We start from the raw sequence: 23,118 nt of genomic DNA, 5'->3' as shown, positions 1-23,118 counted from the left end.
CGATCATCACATCACTCTCCTCATTCTGCTTTGTCCGGGAAGCCATTCAGGGGAGGTTTCCATCTGCTCCTGGCCTTCCTCAAGAACCAGGAGGCCCCAGCTCTGCTCTGGGACCTGGGGCAAGTCCTCCACCCCTGGAAGAACAGGTGCACAGCCTGAGTCAGCCCAGTTCTCTCCAACCCTCTGCCCCCACCAGGTTTGGGCCACTAGTACCTGACTGGCCTATCTCCTTCCCTTTCGAATCTGATCCAAGAGGGCAGGGCAGAGTCTCGTCATTACTTTACCTCTCCACCCTCTCTGGTTACTGATGATGGGCCAAGGCTGGTTCTCAACAAGTAGGCACCAAAGACGGGGCCATCTACTTCAACAGCAATGGAAGTTATTCCTGAGTAGTGAGCTGTAGGGTGGTATTAATTTTCTTCTGTTTTGCTCATCCATCATTTCTAAATATCTTACAATGAACATGATTACCCTAGGAACTTTTTTTTTTTGAGACAGAGCTCCTCTCTGTCACCCAGGCTGGAGTGCAGTGGCACGATCTCGGTTCACTGCAAGCTCTACCTCCTGGGTTCATGCCATTCTCCTGCCTCAGCCTCCTGAGTAGCTGGGACTACAGGCGCCTGCCACCATGCCCGGCTAATTTCTTTTTTTGTATTTTTATTAGAGATGGGGTTTCACCGTGTTAGCCAGGATGGTCTCGACCTCCTGACCTCGTGATCCACCAGCCTCGGCCTCCCAGAGTGCTAGGATTACAAGCGTGAGCCACCGCGCCCGGTCAGGAACATTTTCTTTTTAAGTGAAGTTATTTGTATAAGTTTCCAAGTTGGACAAAGGTCACAACTCTTCACCCAGAGAACTCTCACCCCGCCCACCCCAAAGCACCCCATGCTCCTCCAGCCCCGTGTCCTTAACCCTGGCCCTCTGCCAGATGCACTCTGCCCACTGCAGCACATGTTCCCCTGATAATAATTCCACTCATACAGCCTGGTAGGATTTTTGTGTCTTTGCTACAACCCTCAAGGGAGCTGAGAATTAGGATCCCCATTTTACAGAATAGGCGACAGCTCAGCTAAGTCAAAGACCTGAACCTCCCAGGTGACAGGCTTCATGGAGGCAGAGGCTCTTGGCCCCGACTCCTTCATCTCTTGGGGGTCCCACAGACCCGTCCTTCATGGCCTCTGCCCCTCAGCCTCTTTCTCTTTAAAACTAGGAAGAGTCCAATAAAAGCTAAAATAAAGCTGTCTGGGGGCTGGGATCACAGGAACCCTTCACCTGCTAAATTATCTCTTTCTCAAGTGTTTTTATATTTTTCTAAACTAGAAAAAAAAAGTTTAAAAGTTAAAAACAGAAATTAGAGGACGTGTGGAAACGCAGCCCTTTGCTCTGCAGGCGGGGCTACCACTGCAGGGGCGCAGTCCTGAGTTCCAGGCTTCAGCCTGCAGTCCCTGGGGAGCCTTTGAAGCGAGCGCTGAGTCCTGGCAGGAAGGAGGCCTCATGGCTGTCACACACTGAGATGACAAGTCAAGGTGGGCATGGAGCAGGAAGTGGGCAAAGGTGGACAGAATGACCGGACGGCCCGCAGAGGCACTGTGGCACATGGAGGCCAGTACCCAGGGCCAGCAGAGTGTGGGGATGCAAATCAGGTCGGCCCACTGAGCTGGGAGAAGCTGTGGAGGGATGGGGAAGTCCCTGCCTGCCCTCAGAGAGCAGGGGCAAGCCTCCCTCTCAGCTCACCTGGCAGGCGGGCTCTCAGGATGACAAAGCCTGCCCCACAGCCAGCAGCAGTCCCCGGTCACCAGGTGCAGGCCAGCCATCACGGTCTGCAGGTTCCTGGAATTCAGGACCTTTTCCAGCACCCCCAGTTGCCTTCCTCTAAGTGGGTCTGCTCTGCTGTTCTGTCTATGGGATCTCAGATTGGGGAGCGGGGAAAGGCTATAATAAGCATTCTGAGGACAACTGGGAAAATCTGAGGATGGAGTATATGCTGGATAAATAAGTTAACGTGCTCGGATTGTGCCTAAAAGGAGAATGCCCTTGTTCTTAGGAAATACAGGCTGAAGCGTTCGGGGGTAAGGCCTCTTGATGTCTGACATTCATATGATTTAGAGAGAGAAGTAAATGGAACAAATCTTACCTGGTGTTGGCAGACAGGAGACAGTTTACTTACTGCACTCTCCCTAGTTTTTATTTTTTGAGACGGAGTCTCACTCTGTCACCAGGCTGGAGGGCAGTGACACGATCTCGGCTCACTGCAACCTCCGCCTCCCAGGTTCAAGCAATTAATGACTCAGCCTCCCGAGTGGCTGGGACTACAGGTGAGTGCCACCACTCCTGGCTAATTTTTTTATTTTTTTATTTTTTGCAGAGCTGGGGTTTCACCATGTTGGCCAGACTGGTCTCGAACTCCTAACCTCAAATGATGCACCCACCTCAGCCTCCCAAAGTGGTGAGGCATAAGCCACCGCGTCCGGCGAACTCTTTCAATTTGTCTGTAGGTTTAAAATTTTTCCAAATAAAAAAATGGGGGTTAAAAAATTTCAAAAATAAAACTGAGAAGTGTTAAGGGGTCTTATGAGAAGTGCTCCATGGATTCCTCCTGGTTCTGCCCGAGGACCCAGAGGACGCACGCTAACTGGAGGGAGACAGCTTGTGGCCCACAGGCCAAAAGGGGTCGCTCTCAGGAGCAATCTGTATGATCCTCCTAGTTTCGTATTTCCCACTCTAATTAGCCACCTGTACTTTGAAATCAATGAATTTCAAATAAAAATCTAGATCTCGGCCGGGTGCGGTGGCTCACGCCTGTAATCCCAATACTTTTGGAGGCCGAGGCGGGTGGATCACGAGGTCAGGAGATTGAGACCATCCTGGCTAACATGGTGAAACCCTGTCTCTACTAAACACACACACACACACACACACACACAGACTCTAGATCTCTGGCTTCTCTTGGTGAATTAAAAAATGTACAACAAGGTGCCACTGGAGGAGGTGAGCGGGGGCTGGACTCGGGTAGGGATCCTGGCAGTCTACCAGGCTGGGCCTCCACACTGCACTTGGGCCCTGCCCTGGCCTCCTGTGGGCTAGAAGGGGACTGTGCTCCCAGTCTAACCCTGTCCTGGGGTGGGCCTTCCACTGCTGTACCGTGTTCACTTGTGTCCCAGAACCTGCAGAGCTTCCTCGCTTTTCCCAAGCCTTTCCATCCCTGGCCTCTTGGCCACTGTCCTATGAATGAGCTTGGCCCTTGCCCTCAGGCCTCAGCAGCCCAGACACAGACCACACTTTCTTGGCACGCTCTGACCACACTAAGAAGAGGTCACTGCCTCCCTAATTCTAACCGCTGCCACTGAGCTGTCTGCTAACACCTCTAAAGCTTTTCTCCCTCGGGCTCGGCCCCTGCTTCCCACTTCTTGGCCTACAGCATGGGTTTTCTGGTCCCAAGGCAGGACTGATATCCCCATTGGGAAATCTCTCTGTGAGAGACTCAAGCCCTGAAGCTCTGGTCCAGCTTTTCAGCCTGGGAATGGCCCAGATTTAATCAAAAAGCTCACAATGCCTTCATCCCCCAGAAGCAGGGACAGTCGGTGGAGAACACAGCTGCCCAGAGCCAAGACTGCATTCCCCACCTCCCTAGCAGCGACCTGGGGCTATTAAGCAGCCTTTAAGAGGTGTGATTAGGCCTTGAGGGCTCTGTCCTTATGGTGGATTCCATGCCTTTTTTTGAGAGGGAGTCTCGCTCTGTTGCCCAGGCTGGAGTGCAGTGGCATGATCTCGGCTCACCGCAAGCTCCGCCTCAAGGGTTCACGCCATTCTCCTGCATCAGTCTCCTGAGTAGCTGGGACTACAGGCACCTGCCACTACACCCGGCTAATTTTTGTATTTTTAGTCGAGATGGGGTTTCACTAGGCTGGTCTCGAACTCCTAACCTCATGATCCACCTGTCTCGGCCTCCCACAGTGCTGGGATTACAGACATGAGCCACCATGCCGAGCGCTCAATGCCTTTTAAAAGAGGGATTTGGGGAGTGAGTTTTATCTGTTTCACATGCTCATCTGCCCTTCTGCCTTCTGCCATAAGAGGACACAGCAAGAAGTCCCGTGCCAGATGCCAAGCAGATATCAGTGCTGTGCTCTTAGACTTCCCAGCCTCTAGAATTGTAAGTCAAATAAATTTCTGTTCATTATAAATTACCCAGTCCATGGTATTCTGTGATAGCAGCAGAAAATGGACTAAGACAGGGACATAAGGGTCAGTATAAGATGCCAAGTTCTGGAATCCTTCCTTACAAGACCTCTTTCCTCCCTGTCTCGATCCTGCTGCCTGGACACAGATGTGATAACTAAAGTTTCACAGCCATCTTGAACCATGAGCCCTCGAAGCCACGACCTGGGAACGGTGCAGTGGACATCAAGTTCCCCAAGGAAACTAGGGTAGAGCTACTATACCAGACCTGGTCTGCAAAACTCTGGGCTTAGACAGGACGAAGAAATAAACTTCCAACTTGTGTAAACCACTGTTATCTGGCTTTTCCTATTACTTGCAGCCAAATCTAATCCTGATTAATGCACTCTGTTATTTTTAGGTTTGGCCCTCAGTGATCACATGCCACATGGGAACAGGAGAGAATTTCTTTCTTTCTCCTCTTGCAGGAGAATGTCAAGTTTCCCCACCGGTGAAAGCCAGGCTACACTGTGGGCTGGCAGCTCCATGTTTGGGCAGAGTGACTCCAAGATCCTGAGAGCACAGGATCCAAGTGCACAGTGTACAGAACACAGAAGATATAATCCCTACCCACCAGGGCCTGCAAGATAGCGGAGGATATGCACACATGAAATGCGTACTGTTAGGGCACCATCAACTAACTGCGAGACAGCATGGTGAAGCAGCTTTCCCTGAGTCAGCGGCGATTTCGAAAGTCCCAAGCTGCTAAATGTTTGTTCCACTCTATAGATAGAGACGTGGCCTCTACTGCTTCAAAGTGGCAGAGAAAGACCACAAGCCTCTCTCCATCTGGAGGGCAGAGTCTCTCTTTTGCCCTCTAGGGAGCCTTCTGAGCCAAGGATGTCCCTGGGAAGCAAGAAGGTGTTATCTAGATGGGAGGGACGCTGCCCTGTTGGTTCTTTCAGGAAGAAGCAGAGGGAGCGGTGTGTAACAATTAGGAAGGAGCTGGTCAACTCAGGGAAAGGCAATGCCTTCTTCTCCTGAAAGAGCCTGAGCTCCTGTCCATCTCCAGGTTCCATGCAGCCAGGTGCTGGGGGCAAATGCCTTTGGGGCGGGGGGCCCAGGGAGAATAGGGTTAAGAGTATCTGGAATGTTCATGTGCTCAGTTCCAGGAAGTCGGGCATTTGGACATTTCAAGGTCAGCAGGAACTCAGAGGGACCTGAGACCTCACCCAGGGCTCTGCCCTGCTGTTACTCTCCTGGCTGCCACCAGGGAGTAGGCCCAGAGTGCCAGTGGGAAAGCACGCTTCAGCCCTACTTCCAACCTCCAGCAATCTCGCAGGGACTTAAAGAATCATTTCAAGGAGCTGGGGAGAACCATGACCTGGATTCTGGGCATCTGTCTCCATCCCACCCACCCCTGTGGCCTCCAGTCTAAACTCCTTTGCCCAGTACTCAAGTACCCCCTTACCCACTCTTATCTCAACACCATGAATTTGCCCCACACATCCCCAATATTTTAGGCAAATCCAGATCCCAGCTGCCCTGAGTGTTGAACAGAAAAAAAAGCCCGACTAGAAGTTTTCCTCCAGCCCTGACTTGCCAAGAGTTCAGCACAGCCCACGCTTATTTCCATCTGGACGAGATAGACGGGTGGTTTTCAAACATTTCAGCGGCTGAATTCTTTGTGCAAAATCAATGTTTCCTGAAATCCCTGTGTGTCAAACAGCCAGGAGCAGCGCTGGTGTACTGGCTGCACACTCAGAAGAAGCTGCAGCACTTCCTGCCCTGAGACCCACCCTGTGCCCTCCTAGAGAGAAGAAGTTCCAGAGCTGCCCCACAGAGCTGCTCAAGGCCCTCAAGGCCCTCCCAGGACATAAGGCCCTTCCTTGCCCTCACCCTTGTGGGTCCCACAACCAGGCATGCCAGCCCACCCTCACCCCCTTCAGTACATCCATCAACATCCAGTGGAAATGAATGGGCCTCCTGCTGCAAGCCGAGCAGCACTCAGCCGGTGCTCCACCCAGCCTGGCCCTGACCCCAGTGGCCTGGTGTTTCCTAAGTACATACCTCACCTCCCCACTCCAGGTCTCATGTTCCCTCTGTGGGGCAGCCCCACTAACAGCGTTCACACTATAATAGTTGTAGATTCCAAATGTCACTTTATCAAGTGCATTTCGCACTGGCTATCTCACTGGAACTTCAGGACAACCTTATGAGGAAGGGAGAAGCACAGGGCAAGTGTCCCATGAAGCAGGTGAAAAAAACAGGCCAGAGAGTTCTCCACAAGACAAGACAGAGCCCAGCCTCCGTTTCCTCAGCTGGCTCTTCCTGCACTCCACCTACCACTCCCTCATTCCTCTGCAGAAGCCACCCCAACTTTCCCAAAGGACACTGGGAAGCTTAGAGCAGGGACCGGCAGGAGGCAAAGAACACATGGGACCCAGGGGGAGAGTACCCCTTCCAGAGCCATGGCCTCTCACATGCCCCTGGCAGCCAGATGCCCAGAGTAAGTAACAATGGAGCTAAAAATAGGGCCCGACTCTGGGGGATGGCAGGGGGCCGGGTGGCCAGCTGGAGGAAACATCTGCCTCAGAGAACAAACCCAGAGGAAGCTGCCCTGCTGCAGGGTTCCCCTACTGTGGGTGCAGGGCACATGAAATGTCCAGGTCTGTACCAAGGGCAGCGGCTCAGACCAGCCCCTCACCTGCCCTGGGCCTGGTCCCACAGCTACCACAGGCCTGCACACACACACACACACACACACACGCCGTACAGAGTCGAAACTCACCTTGGGCACCCATGTGTGTCTTAGAGTTGAGAGCCAGAAGTACCTTTGAGACCCAAGTCTGACCCTTTCATTTTACAAAGGAGGAAACAGTCCACGGGTGGCCGGAGACCTGCCCACAGTCACAAGAACAGTGGGTGGTGGTGTTGGGACAGGGGTCTCCTGCTCCTCACTCTCTATGGCACCCCCCGCTCATGCGCATCACTGGACACGTCCAGCCAGGGCCAGGGACGACCCTGATCCCAAGGAGGCAGATTCCACTTTAAGCATATCAGTTGGACTCAGGGCACAGCACGTGGCAGTCCAGGAGCACACTGGGCTGGCCCAGCCCTTCTCCAACCTGCTGCTCCCCAACTCTCATGCCCTAAACTCCAGCCAGTACATCTCCTCACAGTCCCCAGAATGGGCACCATCAACAGGCCTTGGCAAATAATCAACATCAATAACAAAAATAATATGAAAGCCGAGGAGCATCTTACTGGACCAGGGGGTGGGAGTGGGGTGTTCTGCAGTGTGTTTACGGCAGAAATGTTGCCTTTGAAGATCCTTGACATGTTCCATAAACAACAAGGCTGGGCCGTCTCTCAAATGGTCTGGTCCAGCCAGTTTTCCTGCAGCGACAGAACAGATGCTGCTGTTTCTTCTGTGGAGCAGTGGAAGTTTGAGGGCTACACACCAGCCCCTAACTCACTCATTCCACATCTTCCTGACTGGCTCAGCCTTCTTGTCCAGCCCACTCCCTACATCAGGAGCCTTCCTTACCCTCCCCTCCATGCCTTCCCACCACAGGGGTCTCCCTGGGGGCCCACCAGGCAGGAGCTGGGGCTGGCCTTCAATGGCATCCTCTGGGCCTGACCTGTGCTTGGTACAAAGGAGCCACCTAGATAAACAAAACTGGGAAAATTTTTAAAAAACAATAAAAAGCTAGCCTGGGCAAGATGGTGAGACCTCATCTCTACTAACACATACATACACCACACACACACACACACACACACACACACACACACAAATATACAAATGTAACAATTAGCCAGCATGGTGGTATGCACCTGTGATCCCAGCACTTTGGGAGGCCAAGGCTGGCAGATAGCTTGAGGCCAAGAGTTCAAGACCAGCCTGGGTACCATGGCGAAACCCCATCTCTACTAAAAGTACAAAAATTAGCCAGGTGTGGTGGCGCACACCTTCGGTCCCAGCTACTTGGGAGGCTAAGGTGGGAGGATCACTTGAGCCCAGGTCAAGGCTACAGTGAGTTGTGATCACACCACTGCACTCCTGCCTGGGCGACAAGAGTAAGATCCTGTCTCTAAAAAAAATTTTTTCTTTTTTTTTTGAGACAGAGTTTCACTCTTGTCGCCCAGGCTGGAGTGTAATGGTGCAATCTCGGCTCACTGCAACCTCCACCTCCTGGGTTCAAGCGATTCTCCTGCCTCAGCCTCCAAGTAGCTGGGATTACAGGCACCAGCCACGATGTCCAGCTAATTTTTTTTTTTTTTTTTTTTTTTTAGTAGAGATGGAGTTTCACCATGTTGGCCGGGCTGGTCTTGAACTCCTGACCTCAGGTGATCCATCCACCTTGACCTTCCAAAGTGCTGGGATTACAGGCATGAGCCACCATGCCTGGCGTAAAAAAAGTTTTTTTAATAAAAAGATAATTTTTTTAAAGGATCAACTTTGCAGGTGTCTGTGTTGTGAAAATAAACCAGACAGCACAGATGGGGTTTTAGCCCAGGTCCCAGAATACAACATACAGCCCATAAGTGGCCACCATGTGTTGACTGCCTAAAAGAAAACACTGGGCGGAAGGCGCTGACCTCTGACAGCCCCCACCCCCAGGTGAGAAGGCTAAGGAGGAGGACACATGGAGGTCAGAGGTCAGGGAAGCCCCTTCAGGTCAGAAGGAAGACAGAGTGTCTCTAAGGGGCTCCTCTCTGAGAGGCAGATCCCACCCATGAGGGAGTTGCCTGGCTGAGACCCCTGGGTCTCTCGATGAGTCGTGCCCTCCCCGCCACTCAGAGGGGCAAGAAAAATGGGGCACCTATCGAGTCCCCTGGGCCCCTCACTCACTCCTGAGGACCAAACGTGTTAGCACCTTGAGCAGGATTTGAAATCACAAACACCGAATTCTTAACCCGATGGCTTCCACCTCCACTCCCCCAGGCTGTGTCTTTCAGGTTCGTTGGGGGAAAGGACAATAATGGCAGCAGGTAACATGTGCTGAACTCCAAGAGCGTACCAGGCACTGGGCTCAGCAGCGCATCTGTCATCTAATCCTACAGTTCTGAAAGCAGGCTCCACAGACTCCAGGGCCCAGCGCCTTCCTTCCAGGTGTTCAGGGGTCAACAGGATTCTCACGGCAGCACTAACGCGTCACTGCCTTTCACTGGAATGACAATTGGTGGCTCAAAAGCCATGGGGGGTGAAACTGCTAGAGGCTCAGGAGAAACAAGGCAGCAGCCCCAAAATGGGCCGGTCTCACTGTGTTCCCAGAGACATGCACTCGCAGTGACAAAATTCACCAATGTCACATAAGGGTCCATGATGAGGCAGTAAACATGATTAGTTTCACTGAATCTTAGCCTTTGGGTATATGCCCACTTGACATTCTGTGTGATAAAATGGGAAGTGCATGTAAGGCCCAAGAATGACAGGGGTCTAGAAATCACACAGAGTTCGTCACAGTTGGAGCTGACCCAGCCTCTGGTCCAAAGAACATTATTTTTATTTTATTTTATTTTATTTTTGAGATGGGGGTCTTACTTTGTCACCCAGGCTGGAGTGCAGTGGCACAATCACGGTTCACCACATCCTCAACCTGGGCTCAAGCCATCCTCCCACCACCTCAGCCTCCCAAATAGCTGGGACTACAGGTGTGTGCCATCATGCCCGGCTAACTTTTGTATTTTGGGTAGATATAGGGTTTGGCCATGTTGTCCAGGATGGTCTCCAACTCCTGGGCTAAAGTGATCCGCCAGCCTCAGCCTTCCAAAATGCTGGGACTACAGACATGAGCCACTACACTTGGCCGGGAACACCATTTTTACTTGACAGAATGACCAAGAGACAAACAGTGGGTTTTCAGATATGAGTATTTGGCAGACTTTTTTTTTCTTTTCTTTTCCTTTTTTTTGAGACAGTTTCTCTCTTGTTGCCCAGGCTGGAGTACAGTGGCGCGATCTCAGCTCACCACAACCTCCGCCTCCCAGGTTGAAGCGATTCTCCTGCCTCAGTCTCTCGAGTAGTTGAAATTACAGGCATGCGCCACCACACCCGGCTAATTTTGTATTTTTTTTTAGTAGAGATGGGGTTTCTCCATGTTGGTCAGGCTAGTCTCGAACTCCCGACCTCAGGTGATCCGCCTGCCTCGGCCTCCCAAAGTGCTGGGATTTGTAGGTGTGAGCCACCGCGCCCGACCATGGCAGATATTTTCACAAAAATGAGTAAAGTGAACCTGTCCCTTCAAAGAAAACAACTGACTGAATTTGTTGCCAATAATAAAGCTGGAGCTGGGAGCTTTCGAGGGACAATTATAATTTTGGAAAGCGTGTGTCACCCACTGTGAGTTCAAATGCTGCTGAAAACAGAAAGATTTTTCTGATAATAGGTGTGTTGATAGTAACAGATGTGACTTTTTTTAAATGTTGACAGGAAATGTATCCACATTTGGAAGATCTGTGTAACACACAGGGCCAATATTTCCCCAAAGACAGATGCCTGATATTACAAAATCCCGTAACAGAGCCATTCACACTGCAACACAGTCCAGAGGATCTTAACGTGACGAGGTACAAAATGTTCATTAATGTGCTTTCAGACTCCACATTTCAACTAGCTTTAAGAATCAACCACCTGTCAAATTTTTATGTAGGATCAAAGGAAAATATCTAGAAGCTAATAAAATATTCCTCCCTTTTCACAATACGTATCTGTGGTGAAGCCGATTTTCTTCACCATACTTCAGTCAAAACAATGTATCACAACAGATTGAGTGCGGAGGCAGATGTGAGAATCCAGCTGTCTTCTGTTAAGCCAGACACGAAAGAGGCTTGCAAATCTGTAAGGTAATGCCGCTCTTCCCATTCAATTTTTTGTTTTGGAACATATATTTTCCAGGAAAAATAATAGATTTTATTTATGTTGCCATATACTAGGTTTGTTATAAATGAATTTATAAATATGTGTTTTTGTTTGTTAGTTTTCTGAGACGGAGTCTTGATCTGTCACCCAGGCCGGAGTGCAGTGGTGCGATCTCGGCTCACTGCAACCTCCACCTCCCAGGTTCAAGCAATTCTCCTGCCTCAGCCTCCCGAGTAGCTGAGATCACAGGCATGTGCTACCATGCCTAATTTTTGTATTTTTAGTAGAGACAGGGTTTCACCATGTTGGCCAGGCTGGTCTCGAACTCCTGACCTCGGGTGATCCGCCCACCTCGGCCTCCCAAAGTGCTGGGATTACAGGCATGAGCCACCGTGTCCAGCCGAAATATGTGTTTTAAATATACTGTTTCAATTTCCAGTGTGGTAGCTATTGATATATATATATATAAGCCACACAGAAGCTCTTAGAGTCGTCAATTTTTAAGTGTAAAGGAGCCCTGAGAATACGTTTACAAACAGTTTGATTTCACCTTCATAACCCTTACCTTACTCCCATTTTTGCAGGTGCAGACACTGAGGCCCAGACAGCCCGGGTTAACTTGCCCCAAGGGTGCGCAGGTGGCTGAGCACGGCTCAAAGTCAGGCAGCCCGGCTTCCCAGGCATGCTCTTTATAGCTGCCCCTCATCTTACATTACTCTCCCAAAGGAAGTGCAGAAGGATAAAAGAAGACGTGATACAAGGGAAGCCACAGACATGAAAGAAGAGAACGTAAGTAAATATTTGTATAATCTTGGGGCAGAAAAGAATTTCTACACAAAATTCTGGAGGCAGAACACATAAAAGTTAAAGATGGACAGATCAGACTGCATAAAAAATAATCAGCTTTTGACCAATCAGAAAAAAACAAAACACGAAGTTATAAGGCAAATGACAAACTGGATAAAAATATTTTCAACGTATTTTTATTATTTCTCATTCTCTTTTTTTCTTCTGAGACAGAGTCTCGCTCTGTCACTCAGGCTGGAATGCAATGGGGTGATACAGGTTCACCACAGCCTCCACCTCCCAGGTTCAAGCGATTCATGTCTCAGCCTGCTGAGTAGCTGGGACTACAGGCATACGCCACCATGCCTGGCTAATTTTTTTATTTTTAGTAGAGACAGGGCTTCGCCATGTTGGCCAGGCTGTTCTCGAACTCCTGACCTAAGGTGATCCACCCACCTTGGCCTCCCTAAGTGCTGGGATTACAGGCATAAGCCACTGTGCCCGGCCTATTATCTGTCATTCAACATACGGATTATTTTTCAAACAAATGGGAAAACAAGTACATCTTCAAAGTAAAGCAGACCAAAAATAACAAGCAAAATAGAAAGAGAAGAAATACAAATGGTCAATGAACATGAGACACAATGTCCAACCTAACTTGTAATAGAAAACCTAGAAATTGGCCGGGCGCGGTGGCTGACTCCTGTAATCCCAGCACTTTGGGAGGCCAAGGCAGGCAGATCACCTGAGGTCAGGAGTTTGAGACCAGCCTGACCAACATGGAGAAACCCTGTCTCTACTAAAAATACAAAATTAGCTGGGCATGGTGGTGCACGCCTGCAATCCCAGCTACTCAGGAGGCTGAGGCAGGAGAATCTGAACCCAGGATGTGAAGGTTGCAGTGAGCCGAGATCATGCCACTGCACTCCAGCCTGGGCAACAAGAGCAAAACTCTGAAAGAAAAGAGGAGAGCGGAGGGGAGGAGAGGAGAGGAGAGGAGAGGCGAGGGGAGGGGAGGGGAGGGAAGGAGAGGGGAGGAGAGGGGAGGGGAGAGAAAAGACCAGACCCAGAAACAATGAGAATTATGCAGTGTCCATCATCACGTTGGAAGTGAACCAGGGTAGAAACACCCATGTGGGCATGGGCACTGGGGACGGGCTCTCTCCTGAGCACCTGGCAGGATGTAAACCGGTAATAATTCTAAAATATCTTTAAAATGGCCTTTTTAGATTAATGGAACCAGGTAGTATTTGCTTATGTTGGCTTCTTTCACCCCATATCCTGTTAGGGATATTCATCCACCACTCCATCCATTTTCATGACTACACAATGACGTCCATGATATATTCGACTTCAACCACTGTGAATGTGAAAGATATTTCTAGTTTTTCACTAATATCAACAAAACTGTCCTGCAGACCCTTTGACCCTGCAATCCTTCTATCAATGTATCCAAAGGAAACAGGGAAAGACAGGGCCACAAAGGTATCCAGTACCGTTTTGTTCACATTAGTGAAAGATTAGAAATGTCTTTCACACCAACAGGGCTTGAAGTTGAATGTATCATGGACATCATTAAGGTCATGAAAATGGATGGAGCAGCAGATGAACATCCTTAAGAGGACATGGAGCGAAAAAAGCCAACATAAGCAAATACTACATGATTCCATTTATCTAAAACTCAGAAACAGGCAAAACTAGTCTATGATGTTGAAAGTCAGGCAAGAAGTCCTGTTGAAAGCAGGAAGAGGGTGTGGTGCTGGGATACAGAAGTCTGTGTTTTTTGTAGAGATGGGGGTCTCGTCTCACTATGTTGCCCAGGTTGGTCTCGAATTCCTGGCCTTAACTAATCCTCCTGCCTCAGTCTCCCAGGGCACTGGGATTACAGGCATGAGCCACTGTCCTTGGCTCTTTTATGGATGTTAAACTTCGAATGAAGTAGCAGCTTATTTACTGGTGTAGAAAAATATCTACTATACGTCTAGTTTAAAAAAAAAAAAAGACACCACAGTATTTTAGAGTTTTGTTCCATTAAAAAGGGGGAGGCCTCTTGTATACAAATGTGCATGAACATAGATATGCATGCACGCACACACACACACACACGCACACACACACACGCACACACACAGAGGAAAAACGTCTGGAAGGATGAATCTCAAAACATCAATGGTGAACCGTGGTTATCTCTGGAAAATGGGATCTCAGATGATTTTTCTCAACTTCCTGGATATCTTTATTTTCTCTCATTTCCCTACAGTAAAAATACACTATTTAGAGAAAAAAGAAAGACCAAAAAAAAGAAAAAAAAACTACACAGTGGCCACTGACACCAGCAACCATGGTTCTGCATCAACTTTACAGCCCAAGACACCCTGACCCCACGGGGGGAGGACGCTCCCAAGGTGCCAGTGCTGGAACGCTCAACACCTTCCCGTGGGAAAACTGGCCAGTGGGGTCAGAAGGAGCTTCGCAGACCCCAGCACTGTCCCTCACCAGAGGCCCGTGGCTTGGCCTCTCTGAGCCTTGCTCTCCTGCAGGGCAGTGAAGGTTAAATAAGGCCACGATGTCCTGGCCAGACCAGGTTAGTTCTCAGGGTAGCTCTTACACCCAGGCTCCCCCAGGTTCCAAGGAGGCCCACGGAGGCCGAGAAACTTCCTCACCTCATGCAGCGGGCCTGTGAGGCCTGGTTTTCCCCAGAAACAACCACAGGAGGCACCCTGGCCCACAAGGTCCTCCCCACAATTGGAGTGTGGTCCGGAGGCCTGACCCCAGGAAATCCTCTCCCCTCCCTGGGCCTCAGCATATCCAGGAGTAAAAGGAGCAGGCTGGGCATTGCACTTGACCTCATGTAGCCTCCCTCAGTGGCAGGAATAGTGGGACGGCTTATCCAGACAGGAAGTGACCTCGCCGGATGAAAGACATTCCATCAGGAGCGCCCACCTGCTGGTGGCCTGTGGGGTCATGGGAGCCAGGAATGGGTGGGCATACAGAGACCAAGGAGGAAGCAGGATTTACTGCGGAAGGCCAGGCACACGGCAGACCCCCGGCAGGGAAGTGACTTCATTTCACACATTGTCCTCTTCACTTCCACCCCTGGCATGGGAGGAACTTAACCCTAAGAGGGCCATATTGCACCAGCTCCAGCCAACTCCACATGGACCAGAGCAAAAGAGTTCAAGTTTTCTCCTCTCCCCCACCCCTACAATCCCCAATTCACAGATAAGGAAACTGAGGCTCGGAGAGGCTGACAGAAGCGCAGGGACTCCAGCACCTGTCCCATCATACTGAGCCACACAGTGGAAGATGTTAACTGATGGTCGGGAACTTGGGGAAGGCTTCCTGAAAGAGGATGCAGCTGAGCTGGGCCCTAAAGGATGAGCCACATTTGACAGACAGGAAGGGGGAGGAAGCGCACTCTGCGCAGAGGGAGCAGCATGGAGACAGAGGTGCTTCCTGCACAGTATTGTGGGAAGAATTAAGGAGCTTGTGAGGCCAGAATATAGGATGAGGTAGGGTAGGCCGAACCCCAGTCCCTGGGGACCGTGCCAGGATCGTAGGTGTTGCTCTGCGGGGTATGATGTGCTGCCCAGCTGTGGCAATGGGATAGAAGCACAACCACGGCCTGTGTCCACCTAGTGGGGCTGCAGGGAGGAGGCAACATGTGGAGGCACCTGAACAAGGGGGTGGGTATTGCTCTGCAACATCTGGGGCGCAAAGCTCACCCCACCACCCCACCAACCCCAATCAAACTAAGAAAGAAGTTCACAGTACCAACAGTACCATATGCCAAGGTCTGTACCACATGCCAGACCAACGAGCAAGCAGGGTGTTGAGTGCAGACTGCCTGGGCTCGAGCCTCAGCTCCACCATGAGCAGCCTGACGCCCCCGACTGAAGCTCCACCTCTCTATGCTTCAACATCTGTCAGTGAAGCCCAAGCCCATGCCCACCTCTGAGGCCATGAGGACTAACTGATAAATCCTCTGTACAGATCCACCTGAGTGCCACAGCTGGGGCGTGACAAAGAGTCACTACCATATCATTTCTCCAAATAGCCCTGCGGCTACAGATTGTGGCCATTCTGATGCACCAGGAGGTTGAGTGACTTGGCCTAGAACCCACGGCAAAGAAACAGTGGAGCAAAGATTCCAACTCAGGCCATCTGGCCCCCAATGCCTAGGCTCACACCAGCCCATCAGGCAAAACAAAACCCACAAGACTGAAACCTGCACCTGCCAGCTGTGGCTCTCCAGGCCCCACAGTGCTCTACCACCTCAAACCTCCAGTGGCAGAGGGAGGGGCAGGGAGAAAATGCCAGGCCACAGGAGAGGAAGAAAAATATTTTTAAGTTTCTCCCTCTTCCTGTTTATCTGTCCCTTCCATCCTGAAGTCCTGGTAGCTGTTTTTTGCACGGAAAGTCCTGCCAAGAGGGACATCCTGCCGTGTGGCCGCCCCAGGCCAGGCCTCCCCTGCCAGCCTCACACTACAAGCTCTGAGGCCCACCTCCCTGCAGACACTCCCGCCTGGCCCAGAGGCTGCATAAAGAGGCTTTCAGAAGAAACTGGGGCCCAGGAAGGGGACCTGGAGCTGGGAGGAGGGGCCCATACCATGGCACCAATCAGCTCCACACTCAGGCCAGAGAGGTGACAAGAAGGATTTGAAGAAATAACTCTAAGCCTGGTATTGAAGGAAGGGCCAGAGCCAGAGCTGGGGTCAGGAACACACAGCACTGGCTATAGATCCAGGTAGAACTGGCATTCAAACCTAGCTGGCCCACAACTTGCTGTGTGCCCTTGGCTAAGTTACTGAACTTCTCTGAGCCTAGTTCCCTTATCTGTAAAATAAGGATAATGTTAATACCTACTTCATAAGGATGTGGTAAGGATTACATGAGACAATGTAAGGAAAGTGCTAGCACCTGGTAAACATAATAAACGCTATTTATTGCCACTGTCACCATCAAGCTGATCCCCTCACTCAATCCCAAAGACGTATGATACCTTTTTTTCTCCTTTTTTTTTTTGAGACAAAGTTTTGCTCTTGTTGCCCAATCTGGAGTACAATGGGGCAATCTCGGCTCACTGTAACCTCTGCCTCCTAGGCTCAAGCAATTCTCCAGCCTCAGCCTCCCAAGTAGCTGGGATTACAGGCATGCACTACCACGCCTGGCTAATTTTTTGTATTTTTAGTAGAAACAGGGTTTTACCATGTTAGCCAGGCTGGTCTCAAACTCCTGACCTCAGGTGATCTACCACCTCGGCCTCCCAAAGTGCTGGGATTACAGGAGTGAGCCACCGCGCCTGGTCTGTGCAATACCTTTCAAATATGCTCAAAAGAACAACTACAGCCTCAAAAAAACAAAACAGGACAGGCAGAGTGGCTCATGCTTGTTATCTCAACACTTTGGGAAGCTAAGGCAAGATGACTGCTTGAAGCCAGGAGTTTGATACCAGCCTGGGCAACACAAGATCTCATCTCTATAAAAAATAATTTTAAAGATTAGCCAGGTATGGCAGCACGCTCCTGTGGTCCCAGCTACTCAGGAGGCTGAAATAGGAGGATTGCTTGAGCCCAGGAACTTGAGGTTGCAGTGAGCTAGGACCATGCCACTGTGCTTGCTCTGGCTTTGGTGATAGAGCAAAACCCCATCTCTAAAGAAAAATAAATGTTAACATTTTTTAAAAGAAATGAATTCTGACACATGCTATAATATGGATGAACCTTGAGGACATTATGTTACATGTTTAAATAAGCCAGACACAAAAGAAGAAATATTGTACGATTCCACTAATATGAGATACCTTGGTCACATTCAGAGACAGGAAGCAGAACTGTGGGTGCCAGGGCCTGGAGGACAGGGAATGGGGAGTTAGTGTTTAATGGTACAGAGTTTCAGTTTGGAAAGAAGGAAAAGCTCTGGGGCTGGATGGTGGTGATGGGTGCACAACAATGTGAATGTTCTTAATGACATTAAATTATACAATTTTAAACGGCCAAAATGGTAAATTTTATGTTATGTATATTTTACCATGGTAAAAGAAAATTAAGGCCTCATTAAAAAATGTTTTTAATAGGCCAGGCACATGGCTCACGCTTGTAATCCCAGCACTCTGGGAGGCTGAGGCGGACAGATCATGAGGTCAGGAGATTAAGACCATCCTGGGTAACACGGTGAAACCCTGTTTCTACTAAAAATACACACACACAAAAAAATCAGCCAGGCACGGTGGCACACGCCTGTAGTCCCAGCTACTCAGGAGGCTGAGGCAAGAGAATCGCTTGAACCCAGGAGGCGGAGGTTACAGTGGGCTGAGATCGTGCTACTACTGCACTCCAGCCTGGGTGACAGAGCAAGACTTTGTCTCAAAAAAAAAAAAAAGTTTTTAATGCCTCTGTTCATTTCCGTCTCCACCCCTGCACAGCTCAGGATGGAGAGATGGAGCAGATATGGAAAGAGCTAAAGGCATCACCACCCAGAGAATTGGCACAGTCAGGAGAGCTGTGCAATAGGCGCTGAGGAAAGACCCAAACGCTACCTCGGGTCAGGGAGTTGGCGGCCTCGTGGCTAGGCGTGCACTGGCCCCAGACGGGCTGGGTCTGAGCGAGGCATCTGTGCACACCTGCACCCGCCAGGAGCACGTGTGAATGGAAGGTGTGTGCGGGGCCCTGCTCAGATCTTCATTCACGAATGTGCACCATCCCAGGCTCAAAATGCCAGTACAGCCCCTATGTGCTGATTGGGGTCTGTGCCTGGCCAGCCCATAGCACCAACATCCAACAAACAGCAAGCCCTCCTCATCTCTCCCAGCACCAACCACCACACAGGGCAAACTGCAGTCTAGCCACTCTCACTGGAGCCAGGGATGGGGAAGGAGGCGGGCGAGGAAGGCAGAGAAGACTGCTGCTTCGTGGGTACACCCAGTGAAACGAGACTTGGAAACATGGCCCTCCAGAAGCTCCTCACCCCCAACTCCAGCCTGACCACTCTCCCACGAGGCTGCAGCTGGGGGTGGGAGGTTGGTAAGACTGGAAGGTGAAGGGAGGAAGAGGGTTAGACAAGCTAATCGAGTTACCATGTGACCCTGGGCAAGGCTCTTCCTCTCTCAGACCCTCTGGAACCTCCTCCATCTCCCTCTCGGTGAAAGGAGGATTCTACCCCAGCACCCAGCAGTTCACCTGGCTCTACATCCTAGAGAAGCGGTTGTTCATGTTCATCAAGAGACACAAAAATGTTCACAGTAGCTTTATCCATAAGCACCAAAAATGGAAACATGGCAAAGGCCCAACAATAAGAACAAGAATCAGCAAATTGTCCCTACCAAGGAACCCTACTCAGCAAGCAAAGGAACAAACCACTGATACCTGCAGCGACACAGGTGACTCCCTCGGGGCTGATGTGGAATGAAAGATACCAGATAAAAGCAGCTCATACCACATTAGTCCACTTATACAAAGTTCAAGAATAGGCAGGACTGATCCTCGGGAAGGCGGTCAGGAGAGTGACCACCTGCAGGGGTGGGAGGGTGGGGGAAAGGACTGGGAAGGGGCACCAGGGAACCTCTGGGGCACTGGAAATCTACACCTTGATCTGGGTAGGGAGACACAAGTGATATAACCACAGCAACTCATGAAGCTATGCCTTGATTCACTATCTGGAAATTAGATATCAATTGACAAAATAAAATAGAAATAGCTAATAACTCATACTCTGCTTTCCCCTGAGGACTGCAGTGAGGCTACACTAAGAGGTTGTGTGTGGAAATATGGCAAGGGTTGGGTTATGGGTAAGAACATGGGCTGGGAGTCCGAAAGACCAGAGTTCAAGTCCTGATACTCCCTAATGGGATACTTTTTCTCCCTTTTTTTTTTTATTTTGTTGTTGGTTAACCAGGTGTTGTTGCTGTTGTTGTTGTTGTTGCTGTTGTTTTTGTTGTTGTTGTTTGAGAGAGAGTCTCCCTCTGTTGCCCAGGCTGGAATGCAGTGGTGCGATCATGACTCACTGCAGCCTCGACCTCCCAGACTCAAGCAATCCTCCCACCTCAACCTCCCAAGTATCTGGGGAACTATAGGTACACACTACCACAGCTGTCTAATTTTTTTTATTTTTGTAGAGACAAGGATCTCACTGTGCTGCCCAGGCTCCACTCAAACTCCTGGGCATCAGTGATCTTCCTGCCTCAGCCTCCCACAGTGCTGGGATTACAGGTATGAGCCACCACACCCAGCCTACGAGATTTTTTATTACAAAAGTAACTTGTACTTACTGTCACAAGTCAAAGGTCTATACAGAAAATGCTTATGCCCTTCCCATCCCCATCCAAGCCCACCTCTTAAGCTTCCTTGTGCAACAAGCTTTTGTCCTTAACAGGACAACACAAACACCCCTCCCAGCCAATACAGGTAATTCCAACACCATTGTATTAAAACCAGTGTTTTAATACAAACACCCCTCCCAGCCTATACAGGTAATTCCAACCCTGTCTGCTTAATGGTGGCAAGCCATTTCATTGCATCACCACTCATTCAACAAACAGCTGCGAAGTACTGACCCTGTCAACCAGACAGGCACAGACCCGGACCCTCATGGAACAGATCTTCCAACAAGAGAAAGAGAGGGAGGCAGGGAGGGAGGGAGTCCACCTGGGGACACGATTATGATACACTGTATATATTGTGATGTGGGCTACCAGGGGCTGAGGCTGAGCTAGAAGATGGGGAAGATAGGGAAAGGACATATTCTAGATAAGACAGTCATGGAAGGCCTATGCCGATGTATGAAGACAGGAAGGCCCCAGCCATGTGAAGAAGCATGCCCAGCAGCAGAGGGAACGGCCCGTGCAGATGCCCTGCGGTGGGAAAAACACAGAACTGAAAGGAGACAGCGAGTCTCCGGTTTACTGCTGCGAAATCCTTGTGCACACAGCCTTGCATCCTGATAGTTTACTTCTTTAGGACAGGTTACCAGAACTCGGGAGGCTGAGGTAAAGATGTGCCCCTAAACAACTTTCAGAGATACTGCCAAATTACTTTTCCAAAAGGTTGCTGCATTTTATACAGCAACCAACGCTGCTTCATGCTTAAGAAAGCCAGCTTCCCCACATCCTGCCTAGTTCAACATGTTACCGATCTTTTTCATTTCTGCCCACATAAAAGCTCCCTACTTCGTTGTCTGCAGAATGGGAGACATGACCAGTCCCCTTCCACAGGATGCTGTGAGGCTTAACTGAGAAATCCCTGTAACCTGCCAAGCCCAGTGCCTCACACAGAGCAAGCCCCTGTCCACAGGAGCAGGCTCTTACCATCCTTTCCATGCAAATGCCCGGAGGTAGCTGCCAGTTCCATAATTACCCCGCCGACAAGCGGAACTTCTAAGGGAGCTCTGAACACTCAAACCCACAAGGTTCACATGGCTGTTCTGGAGTCAGGGATATGGGGAAGAAGAGGTGGCAACTGTGGTTCAGCCAGAGAGCCCTGGGCAGGGAGTCAAGAGACCAGGTTCCACTCCACCTTTCTGAGGATCATTTTCTCATCTGTAAAATGGGCTCATGCATTCTCTCTTCCTGTAGCCATCCTACAAACATTTCTGGGACACCACCTATGAGTGAGGCACTGTTCTAAGAGCCAGAAATACAGAGCAAAAATCCCTGCCTCATGCACCCTAGCAAGAGACACAGAAATAAACTATATAAATTAGTAAAATAGTACACAAGGAGATGCAGGCAAGAAGTGAAAGTTTAGACAAGGTATGCAGGGGAGGCCTCACATGAGAGTAAAGACCTGAAGGAAGTGGTGTGGCAGCCCTGTGCCTCTCTGGAGAAAAAGCACCCCAGGTGACAGGGCTAGCCTATGCAAATGTCCTGTGGTGGGGTGATCCTAGGGTACTGAAAGAGTCATGAGCCAGCCAGAGGGGCTGCGACAAGGTGAGCATGAGGCTGGGTATTGGATGGTGGCGTCCTGGAAGCCACAGTAAGGACACTGGTTTTCACTGTAAGGATACAGGGAGCCCCTAGGGAGGTTGGAACACAGAAGTGCTCTGACCTGAGTTTTAAGTTCTGACAAGGTCTGCTAGCTGCTGTGTTAGAAGAGTTGGTTGGGGACAAGGGCAGAAACCAGCAGAAACATCAGGTGGCACTGCAACAGTGCGGATGATGCTGGAGGTGGGGCCAGCGGCGGAGGACAGGTGAAGACATGGCTCATCCTGCATCCATGCTGAAGGTGAGGCCAGTGAACCTCCTGGCACATCTTTTCTGAAGTGTAAGAGAAAGAGAGAAACCACGGACAGTTTTGCAGTGTTTAGCCTGGACACCTAGAAGCATGGGGTTGCTGCCAACTGAGACAGGCCAGACTGGGGGGAAGTGAGTGTGCAGTGAGGACTGAACAGACAGACAAGGGAAGGGGGCCACCGCCGCCCTCAGCGGCAATCTTAGAAGGAAGCAGCATCGCAAAAGAGGAACTGGTCCTGAGGCTCACACAGGCCATTGTGGAAAGCAACACAAAACACAGAGGAAAAGAGGATCCGGAGAGGAAGTCAGCGTGGCATGTCTAACCCGCAACAGACATCACTGTCTGCAGAGCCCAGGCTGTGGCCATGGCTGGACTGCTCACAGACCCACTTCACGGGAGGGGAAACTAAGGAAACAGTTCTACAGTAAGCACCTCTTGTTTTGGTGCCAGAAACGGGCTACAAGTGGTAATTCATGCCTGTAATTCCAACATTTTGAGAGGCTGAGGTGGGAGGATCACTTGAGCCCAGGAGCTCAAGGTTGCAGTGAACTGCAATCATGCCACTGCACTCCAACCTGGGCAACAGAGCAAGGCCCTGACTCAAAACAAGGAAGCAGCAGCAGCAGCTGGAAAGGGCCAGAATGAGCCAAGGTAGGGGGGCAGGCAGCCAGTGAGCCCATTTGCTTCCTACAGCTCACACCGACTACCCCCAAAAATGGGACTATGGAGTGAGACGCAGTGTCCTCGCCCACCAAGGGAGACCCCAGGATTCCCAAGAGGTGATGCAGGACCCTGGGTTGCCAAAACTGAGAATACGACTCAATCCAGACTCCATGAATGCCTGCTTGGGGATCTGTGAAATTTTTAAATTGAGATATAATTCACATACCATAAAATTCACACTTTAAAGTACAGATGCTCCTTGATGTAACCATGGGGTTTCATTCTGACAAACCCATCATAAATTATACATATCATAAGTCAAGGCCAGGTGCGGGGGCTCATGCCCATAATCCCAGCAGTTTGGGAGGCTGAGGCGGGTGGATCACCTGAGGTCAGGAGTTCTACACCAGCCTGGCC

The 23,118-nt window shown here is 50.2% G+C and overlaps 1 protein-coding gene and 1 pseudogene across 2 annotated transcripts in view; one reads left to right on the top strand and one right to left on the bottom strand.

The window, feature by feature from the left end:
• The window catches only part of PALD1 (phosphatase domain containing paladin 1), a 91,199-nt gene that overhangs the window by 53,315 nt on the left and 14,766 nt on the right, over window positions 1-23,118 (bottom strand). The gene's annotated exons all lie outside the window — the stretch shown is intronic.
• LOC103887554 overlaps window positions 1,533-23,118 on the top strand; it is a 28,787-nt pseudogene continuing 7,201 nt past the window's right edge.

This window comes from Papio anubis, chromosome 11, assembly GCF_008728515.1.
Source record: "Papio anubis isolate 15944 chromosome 11, Panubis1.0, whole genome shotgun sequence".
Taxonomy (NCBI): Eukaryota; Metazoa; Chordata; class Mammalia; order Primates; family Cercopithecidae; genus Papio; species Papio anubis.
Note: the sequence above shows the minus strand (reverse complement) of the source record. Positions and strands in the feature narration are given on the sequence as shown.